Source organism: Dromaius novaehollandiae, chromosome 2, assembly GCF_036370855.1.
Source record: "Dromaius novaehollandiae isolate bDroNov1 chromosome 2, bDroNov1.hap1, whole genome shotgun sequence".
Taxonomy (NCBI): Eukaryota; Metazoa; Chordata; class Aves; order Casuariiformes; family Dromaiidae; genus Dromaius; species Dromaius novaehollandiae.
Window position 1 is genome coordinate 81,748,637 of NC_088099.1, and position 14,044 is coordinate 81,762,680.

Genomic DNA, 14,044 nt, shown 5'->3' on the forward strand with positions numbered 1-14,044 from the left:
CCTCACATTCCGAAAGGGAGGAAGTCAAGGCTTTGAAGTGAGGCCTGCTTGGGCGCCAGGACCCTGGGGAGCAGGGCCTCCTCTCACTGCTGAAACAGTGTTAATTAGGGGAGGGGGTCTCGATTATATCCTCTTTGTCAGGACCTTGGAAGATAACACCTACTGTCACTGCTGGGGCAGTGCTAATTGCTGGAACACCACCTGTTTGTCAGGGCCTTGAGAGAGGAGGGCAGAACCCAAGGAATCAAAACACATCTGTCAGCAGAAACTGCAACAGTAAAGATAAGGGAGAAAAGCAGCCTGCCTGGGAACAATGATGAGACCCAATAGGGAGCAGGAGACCCCAGACCCAAAAATTACTGTTGGTCTGAACTACCGCGTGAGGGGTGGGAAACTTAATTTGAAAAAAGCTATAATTGCCCAGGGATTTCTTTGTTTGGGGTCCCTCTTTGGAGGCACCCAACTCGAGCTGTAACTACTGCACGCGTGTCATTACAATTTATTTATTTAATTTGCCTTGATTTGGCCCCGAACTTTTCAGCGGGAACCTAGGGTCGGACCCTGCTTGAGTTGTAATTACTGCACGCACATCGCTAAAATTTACACCCAGGGTGAAGAGGACCAACGGGACGCCGCTGGATCCACGGGTGGTGATATCTCTTTCTCTCTCCCCCTTTTCTCTCTCTCTCTTTCTCTCTCTCCTCCCCTTTGCCTTTCCCCACCTTTTCTCCCCACTCCGTGGAAAATAAAGTTAAAAGGTTGTACGATATTTGACCGGTTTTAGCGTCTTAATCTCATCCTTGGGATCGTAATGAACCCCCCCCCCCCCGATATTGGATCGGGACATCTAATTGGCATCACGGACAGGATCCCTTGAGACGAGAGTGTCGTACAACCTTATGGTGTGCTGAGCGACTGTGTGTGAATGAGACGTATGAACAAGTACAAAGCGAGTGCGGAGTTCTGATCCGCGGTTCTGCTCTCTCGCGAGGGAAGCGGCTGGAGACGAACGAAGCGTAAGGAAGGAGTGAATGTTGAGATCTTTAGTATACTAGTTTGTGGTTTGGCTCCTGAGGGTGGATAGGGGAAACTTGGATTTTAAGGTGTGACCCCCTCAGGATGAAATCCCCTTTGTAGGACATTTTTTGTAGTAGCTTACGGTTTGGCCTCCCGGGAGCGTATAGGGGAAACTTGGACTCCTTTAAGGTTTGGCCCTCCCAGGATGAAATCCCCTTTGTAGGATATGGCTGCCCAGAAGGCAGGCAATTTTTGTGAGGAAATCGAGAAACTGTATGATCTTTTGGAAGTACACTGTTCTCGCCCCTCGCCCTCAGGACAAGACTGGGCACGGGACCATTGGTTCCAATTGCAAAGTGTAGTAGACCAAATAGTGGTCTTGCAAAAAGAAGCTAAAGTAAAGAGAGGAAAAGGGAAAGCTATTGTTTGTGCTGTGCTAGGAGCGTGCCTAGCAGCTGCGGTGGAGGACAGGCAGCAGGCACCTTGTCAGGTGGAGGCTGTGGTTGCCGCGCTGCAAGCAGCGCTAACGCCGCTGCAAGAACAATTACAGGAAACCAAGCGGGCACTGGAGGAGGAGAAGCACCAGGGTCTGATTTTGAAAGAGGAGCTAAGAAACCAGCTCCTGAGGGAGGCAGACGCCCTCGCCAAAAGTGAGGTGCTGCTCGAGGGAAAAGGGGTACGCCAAATTTACCCCCAAAGGGACCTAAAAAGACTAAAGGAGGCCGTAGACGACCCCCCCCCCATATGTGCCCACTAGTCAAAACAGAATATATGTACGAGGATGACAGCGACAACCACCCCCAGGCTGTTACCAAAGAAATCCCTTTCACAGCTACCGAACTGGCCAGGCTGCGAAAAGATTTTGCCAGAATGGCTAGGGAATCCGAAACTGAATACATGTGGAGGGTATCCCTGTCGGGGGGGGGGGGGGGGGGGGACTGAATCCTGCTATCTGAAAAGGAGACAGAGGGATATTGGGGCCCGGGTGTGTTCCTGACAACCGGCGATTGCTGAGCCCCGTGGTCCCTGACTCAGAGGGCTGCATATTGGGTGGGGGGGTTGAACCCTTTGGAAAGGGGGGAATCCCCTAGCTATAACAGGTTCCATTGATGAATTGTTGGAAAGTGTACAAAAAGCAGCTTGTCTGCAAATGATGTACGATCAGGAACTCAAGCCGAACCTGAGCTCTTTGATGTTATTGCCAGTAGATCCCGAGCGGATGACGTCCCTAATACGGGGACTTCCTGATTCCCTGAAACCTATTGGGATCCAATTGCAGGGGAGAATTCAAGATGTGCCCCGCGAGGAGAGAATCGTGGCTGCCCTGGAAGGGATGGTAACCCCCGAGCATCGGTGGCTGCGGAAAAAGGTGTGGACCTGGGGAGAGGTAGCCCAGGAATTGATTAATTTTGGGAGGAAATACGGGCCAGTCGGCCGGACTTACCAAAGGGTGGCAACTAGGGCCGTGCGGGCGGCAGAGCCAGCAAGCAAGTCTCTGGCATTTTCTGGGAGGAGCCCAGACTTAGCCAGAAGAGAAAGATCCCTGACCCGGCAGGGACTATGGCAATTGGGGCTGCAAAAAGGCGTGCCCCGAGATTTGATGGACGGGCTCCCGACCAAAAAACTAGAGCTCCTGGTACAGTGGTGGTCTGGACAGGGACCCCCGCCCAGACCGAAACAACCCCCCACACCGGCGTTAAACGTGTGGGGGGGAGTTCGAGGAGGACGAAAGGGCGGTGGGAAAACTAGCTCCTCCGCCCCCTCAGGGTGAGGGGGGAGTCAGAGGGCGGATGTTTACAAGACAGCTCACCTGTAATAACAAAGGAGACTTCTTAATCACCGTAGCGGTGGGGCCGAAGAGAGCGCCCGTAACCTTTCTAATCGATATGGGAGCGCAAATTACAGCGCTAACATGGAGTGAGGCGGAACGGTGTGGCATCTCGGTCCCCTCCAAACACCTAATAGTTTTAAATGCTCTGGGAAAGACCCAAACTGTGCCCATGACCCCGGTAACATTGTGGTTACCAGGGGAAGAGAGTCCTGTGGACACCATGGCAGCTGTGGGGCCTTTTCAAATGAACCTCTTAGGCATAGATGTCCTGAAGGGGAAACAGTGGCGGGATACCCAGGGGAATTCGTGGTCTTTCGGTGTTCCTCAGGTCAGAAGACTAACCGGAGATTTTGGTGTGGCAGTGCGCTTGCTGCAAGCGGCGCCTCCCCTCCCCGCTTCCCGGCTGACTAATGTAAAACTCTATCTGTTACCTTTGGGAACGAGAGAGGGAATTACCCCAGTACTGGAGGACCTGAAAAAACAGGGAGTTGTGATCCTGGCACAGTCCCCCTTCAGTTCCCCTGTATGGCCAGTTTGAAAACCAAAGTGTAAGTGGAGACTAACCGTAGACTATTGGCAATTAAATAACAGTACAGGCCCATTGATAACAGCTGTGCCAAACATTGCTGAATTAATAGCGACTATCCAGGAGCAGTCCCACCCTGTGATGGCAACAATTGATGTCAAAGACATGTTTCTTATGGTACCTTTGCAGCCTGAGGACCAAGAATGTTTTGCCTTCATGTGGGAGGGACAGCAATACACGTTCACCCGACTGCCTCAGGGGTACAAGCATTCCCCTACGCTAGCCCATCATGTGCTAGCACAAGAGCTCGAAACTGTCCCCATACAGGCGGGAGTCAGAATTTATCAATACATAGACAATGTGCTCGTGGGAGGGAGCTGGGTAGAGGATGTTGAGAAAACACAGCGTGACACTATTGCTCACCTAGAACAGATAGGGCTGACAATTCCACCTGAAAAGATCCAAACTCCCTCCAGTGAAGTAAAATTTTGGGGAATCTGGTGGAGGGGGGGGTTGACCTGCGTTCCCCCGGATACCCTGTCCTCGTTGGACTCAGTTAAAATGCTGGAGTCCAAAAAGGCCTTACAACATGCTCTAGGGCTGCTTATGTTTTGGAGGACGCACACTCCTGACTTCTCAATTGTTGCCAGGCCATTATATGACTTACTACAGGAAAGGGCTCACTGGGAGCGGACCTCGGTCCACGATGAGGCATTGCGGCTGCTGGTTTTTGAGGCAAAAGCCTACCAAGCTTTGGGGCCAATCCACCCCACCGACCCTATCCAGATCGAATGGGGATTTGCCCGGACTGGGCTCTTTATCCACCTATGGGAGAAGGGGCTGTTTGTAGTCAGCCTTGCTGTAAGGGAGGCTGAACGAGCTATTCGAAAGCAAACCATAGTTCTCCGAGGTCCGTTTAAGGTGACCAAAGCAGTCCTGGCAGGGACTCCACCCCCTGACGGGGTGGCTCAGAGAGCCTCTGTACGAAAATGGTATGCACAAATAGAGCATTATTGTGAAATCTTCTCCGTAACAGAGGGAGCCACTAAAGTATTAAATATACAAGATGAGGCAGACTTGAATAAAGAAACCCCCCAACTTCCCTCTGTAATTCAAGTAGCTCCCACATTTTCCGATCAGATCCTAAATGCATGGTTCACAGATGCTTCCTCAAAGCGGGAAGGGAAAACCTGGAGATACCATGCTGTGGCGCTCCAAGTGGGGACTAAGGAGCAGATCATTACAGAGGGAGAGGGCAGAACGCAGGTGGGAGAGCTGGCTGCAGTGTGGAGCGTATCCCAGTGCAAAAGCCAGGCTACTTCCCCTGTACACATCTACACGGACTCACATACGGTGTTCAAAGGCTGCCTGGAATGGCTTCCTTTTTGGGAGCAAAATGCCTGGGAGGTTAATAGAATAATAAATATATTTGGAGAGCAAAAGATGCTAGTGGGAAAACCTACAAGATTCACACAAAATGGATTATTCCCGCCTCCTGACCCGAGGAGTGAGTTTGTTCTTATTTATGTTTTCAAAGGTGGTGGTCTGACCAAGATGCATCTACTGCTCTGGACCACCCAGATTCAAGGATGCATCCATGAGGGCGACGAACGACCACTCTCTCTACCTTCCCTCAACCCATTTAATCCCTTCGAGAACAACGAGTTCATGTTGCTGGCGAAAGCAGTAAGCCAAACTTTCAATTTAAGCCACTGCTGGGTTTGCGGAGGACCGCTAGGATTATCAAGTTGGCCGTGGACGTCCACACCCCTCACCCCAGACCAGATCGTAAGCAATTACAGCGAAACCGCGGACGACACGTGGGACGACAGTGGGACCTGGCCAATTCAGTTTCCAGCCATGGGGCAATATTGTTTAAATCGTACCCAGGAGGGAGGGATCGAAGTGGGGTAAAGTAAATGTCGATGGACACTCGCTCGTAAGCCACTCGATAAAGACGGGAATCTCCACTCATGGACGTGGCTCGATGAAACGGGGCACAATCGGGGATTTGAGGGATACTGGTCAAACAAAAATGAAACTTTAACTCTCCAACGATCCAATTATCCCCCTTACAAGCAAACCTGCAAATGGGAAGGCACTTCTGGGGCTTGGTATTGTATCGGCCAAATAGGTGATGGGATGGTCACATTTGTCAGCCCTCTGGGCAACAGAGACACAACTTACTTTCAATTCCCACGAGGGATAGACAGGCCATTTGCTCAGAGCATCAGAGCTAAGAAGGGGCATTATTGGATCTGCGGACACAGCATATAAATTTTTACCCGTGGGGTGGTCGGGAATTTGTTATTTAGGGATCATCAGACCTTTGTTTTTCCTTTTACCAGAAATACGTTAACTTTATGAAAATAAAGTTAAAAGGTTGTACGATATTTGACCGGTTTTAGCGTCTTAATCTCATCCTTGGGATCGTAATGAACCCCCCCCCCCCCCCCGATATTGGATCGGGACACTCCCTCGCTGAAATATTTGTTATTTTAGCGCACAATAAACCTACCTTTCTCTTGGGAGGATCTTCTTACATCCGAAAAAGTCAATGCAAATTGTACTTCACAACAGTGGCAGATTGCAGGATAAATGAAATCTGGCTCCAAAGCCAGACTGCGAGACTGGTTTTTGGGCAGGAGTTCTACATGACTGGAAACAGAAGGTCAACTTCTGTTTCATCAACAAATACCAGTCAGTATCAATAGTGACTAATTTGGCCGTTAAAAAATGGGCAACCAACGAACCAAATCGCCAAATGCTGGAACTGACTATTTTACCTCTACATGCAAAGTGGGACACTCACCAACGGGTATGAGAATTGCAGAAATGTATCAGAATAAAGAAGCAGCTAAGCAGGTCAATCATCTACTCTTGCAAGAGTTACGATCCTACCACAGAAAGGACTGCTAAAGTGAATTAAAATTTTAAAGTAAATTAAAATTAAAGTCTACTAAAGTCAATTAAACTTTTGCCAATGAAAACAGTAAGACATACAGCATCAGATGTTACTTAAAAGAAAATTTATTACAAAAAATATTGTGAATTATTTTTGTCATATTAAAATATGAAAAGTGCATTTTATTTACCTGGTACATCTTAATTCCAGGAAAAAGTTTGCATCCAAGTAGAATTCAATAGGTTATAATGTTCTAACAAATAATTTCTTTTTATCTGTATAGTTGCTTACAGTTCAAATATGATACAAGTTTGAACTCAGTTATCAGTTAAATCAGAATTATCAGTTCCAATGGCATTTCCTCATTGTAAGTGCACAAAATAAAGGATATTGGTTGAAGTAGTAATAATCATAAATTTGAATGAACTTTTAAAGTGGATCCACTGCATAGATTGTTGAAATGTTAAAGCAATTAGAATGGCTTTTTTTCCAGCAGATTAATTCAGGAAAAATTCCATGCAACTGTGAAGTAGCTCTTGGGAAGTAATTACTAAAATAGTAAATGAAGTTCATAATCAGCAGAGATTCTAGGTTAATGAAGCACAGTTTCCTCCTCAGCAGATCATATGTCATGTCACGCTAACCAAGCTGTGATGCAGGTCACTTAAAGTCACATCTTGAGAAAAGAAAACAAACAGCTACAAGAACAGTGGCATGCAGATCTCATTCATGCTGCAACTGTTTTAACATAGAGAAGTAGCATCTACTCATCACTGCAACTTACCCCCAGGACAACAAAGGATGTAGATATGAGGGGAGGGAAGGAGAGAAAGATAGCCACATAGTCACAATAGTGTTATGATAGCTATGATAGCAGTGACTTCAATAACTAGGTGAATGAATTAAAAATTGCTCAGATTTGCCTCTAATTAAGTGCTAAGGCAAACTTTAAACAGTAAAAAAAAAGAGCCTATTCTGTAAGCTAAAGACGGGAGACTGGATATGTGCTGGATCACATTTGCTGTCTACAAAAAAAGAATTGAGCTTTCAGATCCCTTTTGCAGTAAATTTAAAATCTACTCTTAGAAATCAACAGATTGTCATATTGCTTAAAACCTGTACTGGAATTTTTTGTTATCATCCAAATACAGTTTGGATGCTGCCATTGGCATACTGCAGCTAGTTCTGAATCTCATAACATATCCAAAAAAAAAAGGAGTTCCCAAAGTGCAAAGGCAAATATATCCTATCTGAAAGCTAGGCTGCAGTATTTGGTTTGACACAGCTGGAAGGGTGGTAGGGAATGGATGGAGTTGAAAGGTGATCCCCTTCCACTTGAGGGGTGTCCAGACAGGTGAAACCAGGTCACATTAGAAACCTGCTCTAGTGCCAGCCCTTCTCTGCCTCAGCTGGATGTCACCGTCTATGTTGCCAGCTGTTGTAGCTGGACAGGCTATAGTAGGGGGAGTGTTACACTCAAAATCTAGTTATGGAACCAAGAACTTACTGTTAGTCCATTTAATGTTTTAAAGGTCTCATAGGCTAATGAAAACCTACTGATATCTACCCCTTTTCTCTGGGGTTGTGCTCACCCTTCTGATGTCCCTCTGGATGCTAAGGTCAACACTTGAGTCTTCCTTAGGGTGACTGGTGAGAGTCAGAACGAACCATCAGCATCCTGAGGTCTTTGCTGGGAGCATGATGAAAGTTTCTTCTTCCTCAGTCCTGGGATCTGCTGTTGTTATGCATTTCCTTATCACTGCCTCCTTCTCCCCACTTCCCAGGTACAGCCTGGATGCTGCACACCACCCTCCTGCAGCCCAGGCACCCTGGCGGGCAGTTGTTTGTCTCTCAGTGACCACGTAGGTGCTGGCCCCAGCCCCTGGAGCATGCCCAGAGCTAAGTTAATGCAGGCCAGGCAATAGGCACTTGGCCACAAGGCAATTGCTGCCACAGCTAAAACCAGCCTGGGCCAAGGCAGACCCAGACATGCCCCGAAACCTGGCACCGTCAGGTCTGTACCAAGCCCCTGGCCTTTTACTAGTAATGACAAAAATCATATTTATGAGGTTACAGCGTAGAAGAGAGGAAGGGGAATTCAGCTCCAGCTCCTATACAGCCTGCTTGTGGCCTACTTAGCCAAAACAAGACTTGGAGTCCTGTGAAATACAGGATCAGTCAGAGACAGGAAAAACACCACTGTGATTAATTTGAAGAGAATGTCTGGCAGAAAAGGTTGGAGTCTGTGACTGCTCCCATAGCACCTTGGCTGTTTGTCTTACCTGTCCCAATCCTCAATAGGAACAAGGGTACAGTGGTAGATCAACACCTCTGACGGGGAATGTTTTCTGAGGAGAAGCCTAATGGACTGGCTATGAAGCCTGCCTAATGGGACATGCAGAATCCAGAGATGAGTGGCAGTGAGCTGAGCTTTTTCCTGGCCCATTTCTGCATGGGCAGCTCTTTAGCGGCAGCTCTGTCAACATGCCTTCTCAGCAGGGTCAACAACGGATGCTCAGATGGGGACTGCAGCTGCCACAGGGAAGGCTCCAGGACGTAGAGACCACCTAGGCACTGGCAGAGGACTCTCAGGCCAAGGGACAAGGAACATGCTCCCTCCTTCGAGATGACGTAAGCCTGGCTAACAGTGCTGGTTCCCAGGACACCTTTCTGTGGCTATGGGGAGCTGCTGCCAGCTTCTGCAGCTCAGGGGCACTGCTTGGTGCTCAGGGGGCAAAAGCAGTTAAACTAGCTAGGGACAGAGTTTAGGGTCTGGTTTGGCTACTGGTTATAGTCAGCTTAGCTGGCCTTGATAGTGGCATAAGAGAAGATGCTTCAAATCAACATGCTCTCCATAACGTCCTGGCACGGTAAAAAGTGTGATCTTCAGGTTCTGATGCCTACTTCAGTGGGTGTCCAGCCCAGCTTGGCGACTGATGACCTTACACAAACTAGCCAGCATATTGTTTTTTTAAAAAAACAGTGCTGATGGCAGCTAAATTTAGTCCACTCTAACCCAGGCAAGAAATTCTTGGCTTAAGGGACCTTATCTCCCTCTCCTGAGTTGGAGAACTTTGGCTTTTAAAATGTATTTTCTGCTTCTAGCAGACATTACTGCCATCTCTGACCTCAAAGAGATGCAGGGGGAGCAATGGTAAAGAGTAGTGAGTTGTCTCAAAAAATCTCACTGGTTCCATAGCCCAGGTGTGACAGACAGCCTTAGGCCAAGCACAAAACTGCACTTCTAGGCTTGGTGCTATCTGAGATGAATTTTCATGTCTGGGTAATTCTTGTGATTGGAAACAGGCTACAGCTTTTGGAAGTCTCTGTGCCTCACGGATTGAAGCCTACACCAGGCAGGGAACTGTGGTGAGAATTTTGTCCCTTCAGGGACTTTCTGTTGAAATACAATGGCTTAAAAATAATAAGAGCTGACAAGGGGAATAAATGGATGTTTTCCCTTTTAACCAGTACAAAAACCAGAAAAAGTAAAGAAAAATGAGAAGAAAAGACAGTACTAGACAGTAACATATTTACACGAAGACCACTATAAACTGGGTCAAGTGCCTTCTGCATCTGTTCATCCATGTAATTTGTCAAGCTACCCAAGCTGGCCTGTTCATATTTGAATACCATTGTGACATTTTTAATTCTTCTGGAGATACTGCTTGATTAGGAAATGACCAAAAACAGATATACATTTGATATATTCACCCAGAAGACATGAGTATGGCCTCTGCCACAGTTCCAGGTAACAATAAATGATTTTTTTTAGACATTGCTCCAGCGTGAATTCAGCCAACAGAATTCAGGTAAAACAGTCATGTCATCTAAAGACAAGTATGTCGTGGTATCGAGGAAAGTTATAGTAGTTTGTGATGCTCTGGGAAATTTGGCTCATTTCTTCTTTGTCACAGTGCAGAGATGCAAAAATAGAAGTGGTTAAACCTTCCCAGTTTATTCTCCTTTTTTGTGTAATAGAAAAACAAAAATGAAAAAAAACCCATACAGTTAGAATAATGAGTGCTTTGGTTTGGATCCTCCTCTCTGTAATAGGAAAGTTTCATTAGCAGTTGGATCAATAAATGAATCAATGGAAGACAGTGAAAATAACCTGATTAATAGGATATGAAACTCTGATAGATTTTGTCAAACCAGAAACAGGATACACCTAAAGTGTCACTTTACCTGGAATGCATGCTATTGTGGGTTTACCTAGTTTCTTTTACTGTTTCAAAATGTGAATATTATTTTTGTTAGAACAAAATGTCTGCACTGAAAAGGATCTAAAAATATCCTGCTGATTTCATGAAACTTTAATTGCAAAAGGAATTGCAAGTGCTTATCTTATTTGGAAGGACCATATTACTGATCCTTTCATGCAAAAATTAGAAAGTTGATCCTAAGTTGTTATAATGCCTATTAGTTACCTAAAAATTAAATCCAAGAATAAAGAGAAAGGAATATGAAAATAATTGGAGCTTAATCCAACCTTTTTAAATGGTGAATGAAAAGGGTTTTTTTTAACATAAACTGTTATGCCAGGATAAGATGGCAGCTGTATGTTCAGCTTTCTGAACTGGTGGAAGGATTATTCATATTTATATAAGAATGGATTCTGCCATCTTCATTTATAAAGGTCATTACCTTTCCAGGCATATAGTCCAAATGACTGCTAGAGCTTTAATGGGGAATAAGGCATGAGACACTGCGAATAAAGATGGCCACAACTAGCTCAAACTCAGCATTTTCATTTATTGTTCTTTTGTGAGGAGCCAGATTATATTTTATCATATAAATTATCAACCTCATTTTTAATATGGTTATACATTCATCACAGTTAATTTTTTCTTTAAAAAACAACTGCAGTTGAATATTAATAACTGCAAGAGAACTAATTTAAATTTAAGCAGAAAGAAGCTTTGTTGACACTTTCCAGTAAGTGCTTTCCAAAAACCCATTTCTACTGAATAATAATACTTCTTCTTTTGTGGAACCTAGTGACCTTCTAACATAATAAAAAATGAAGCCAATATTCAGAACCCCAAATTTAAGACCAAGCTCCAGAACAGAATTCTTTGTCATTGCTCTCACTGAAGTTTTTCAAAGATATAATCTAATGATCAAACAAATTCCATGATCTAAATCCATTAGACGTTTTCATTAATATTCATTCATTATATTTAAAGCAGTCAGGTGGAGAATCGCACAGGACAGTCCACATGTAAGTGATCAGAAAGCAAAGAAGTTTTACATGTGCCGTATTTCCATCGGGTCCATATAGTCTTAAATTGCCTCCAATGTATCGGCTCAAATTAACTCCCGCTGTCGCAGGAAATTACATCAGCCCTGCAGATGACGGCATCCTCCCACTTACCGAGGTGAGCTGCTGGGCTGCTGACTCTGAATGGAGGCCAAGACAGGGAATGCAAGTGAGGGGGTAAAAAAAGCAAAACTCCGAAGAATTGCTGTTCTTCCAGCATTATTTTCAAAGCTGAGAAGGAAAAGCAAGAATTTTAGCCTGATTTCAGCTCTAGTAAAATAATTCTTTTCACTCAAATTCCTTCTCCTTCATTCTCTTCAGAAAAGGTGGTATTCACTACTTCTGACATATATAGATCATATACATTCAAGGAGCTCTGTTTAAAAGGCTTATGATTCAGTGTTAGGCTTCAGGTGGGATATTAAGGCCCTTAAATCACGGAAACACTTCGACAAATACTAGGTGAGGAAGCATTATTTCCCCTATGTTTTTAGTTAACATGACCCAAGTATCTCAGGAAATGCTGAATCGTAGCCTGGTGAATTAGCTTCCTACATTACACATTAGCTTGTTTTATTATTTCACTCCTTTCTACCAAAAGGAATAAAATAGATAATAATGTGTTTGCACATGTACAAAAATGAATCCATCATGTCAATTCCCATAGCTGAAGCACTGCAATTCCTCTGAAATCGAAAATTAAATAAGACAGCCCTACATAAATTGGCTAAGTGAACTGGCCGCAGCTTGGGAGAATAAAATCCATCTGCACTGTCATACAAAAATCCAGAAACCAGACATAACAATGACAGACTGTAGACAACTGTCATCACTCAAAGGGAAAAACTTGCTTGGACCAGCAACACTTTGCCCATTTTTTGTATCAGAAACGTTATCCATTATCTGTCCTAGAAGATGCCGAGAGGGGCAGTATATATTTATCAGAACAAACTTGCCAGCTGCTACCCAGGAAGCCAGCTTCCCTGTGCTAGGCTAAGAGGAAAATAAATGCTGGTGGCTTTTGATATCACCTTTGTATCACTGAACCTACCGGGGAACCGAAGAGAAGGGAAGAAATCAAGTAGCTTTTGCAACACTTTGTTCAGATCAGAGAAAAGGCACTGAAGCCTGGTTTATATTTGGAGAGCCAGCCTGCCTCGATCCCTTTAGTCCTCATTGCAGCAAAGCATTTAAACAGTTAGTTTCAATTGCCTTTGCTGGGTTTTAAGTGCATGTTAAAGTGCTTTTAATTGCTTTGTGAACTGGCATCCCAATGATTAACAGACCAAGGATATTGCGTATTGCCACTGCTAGGAAGCCAGAGGACCTGCAGACTACAGAGTGGCCCACCATGAGGGGAGAAGCTGCTTCATGAAAGATCAGAAGACATTGCAAGCATGAGAGTTTCACCTTGATCAGTCTGCAAGTGGGCCATGTCACTAGGAAATCAACACACAGGGCAATGTTTCCGTTAGGGTCCTGAAATACTTTTTATGATATATATTTTTAAATCAAATTAGAAAAGCTATTATTGAAAACAGCATTCAACAATTTTATTCAATTTTTTTCCCAGGATAACTACTGCCTTTCTCCTGCAGTTCAGGAGATGCTGTTCAAGAGAAAAATCACTACTTTCATGTTTGAAAAATATACATTTACAATTACAAATAACAGCTGAGATCATTTTAACTGAAAGGGACTTGTGAAAGACTTCTTACATGTAGATATGAAGGGAGTTTACATCTTAGCTGCACAGTTTCCTGGCACAGACAGTTCTCTCCTTCCAGAAAGGAAACACTCCTCCCACCCTTCCCTGAAATCTTTTTAAAAGAAAATAAGAAAAAGACATTGTCTTTTGTTTTGTTTTGTTTTGTTTTGTTTGATGTGTAAATATAATCATCAGGGAATACTGTTTCAGGTAAGGACTAGGCAAGTCTACGGCTCATGGCCACATGCATTATGAAGCTTAAAATTGTTATTATGTAATACTAAATGCATTAAAAAGGCCAGAGGTCCCCTTTAAGGAAGAAATTCCCTATTCCAGGTTTACGAGATACTCCAATTTAAAAAAAATGCCCCGGGAAAAAAACTATTGCAAAGTATTGTAGGTTAATTCTTACTGACCAGGAAAAAAATCTTTCTGAATGTATGGATAACTGATGCATTATAAAAGTAGTCAGGCTGTTCATAACCTGAGAAGTGTCATAGATATATTGAATATATTACAATCCAAGACTATTAAATTTAAAATCACTGCACTACCTTTTCATATAAGATAACATAGTCTTTAAGCGGGTGGTCCAAAGCAGCACTGCCTTTGCTTTTTATTCCTGTCACAGAAGTGACTTCTTTATAATATCGTTACCTTCTTTTTATACATCATTGCAGCCTCCATCTGTGATACCAGGTCCTGCAGGTGTAAAATTGGAATCTATATTTCAGGGTCAGCTTGTAAGGCTCAGATTTGACAAAGCACTTAAGCAGATGTTTTATTTCAAGCAT

The 14,044-nt window shown here is 44.3% G+C and overlaps 1 protein-coding gene and 1 long non-coding RNA gene across 5 annotated transcripts in view; one reads left to right on the forward strand and one right to left on the reverse strand.

The window, feature by feature from the left end:
• Positions 1 to 14,044, reverse strand: part of CTNND2 (catenin delta 2) — a 664,005-nt gene that overhangs the window by 468,612 nt on the left and 181,349 nt on the right. The window lies entirely within an intron of this gene.
• LOC135327319 (uncharacterized) lies at positions 2,140 to 5,767 on the forward strand. Its single transcript, XR_010387428.1, has 2 exons — positions 2,140 to 2,386; positions 4,912 to 5,767. It is a non-coding gene; the product is annotated as an uncharacterized LOC135327319 (long non-coding RNA).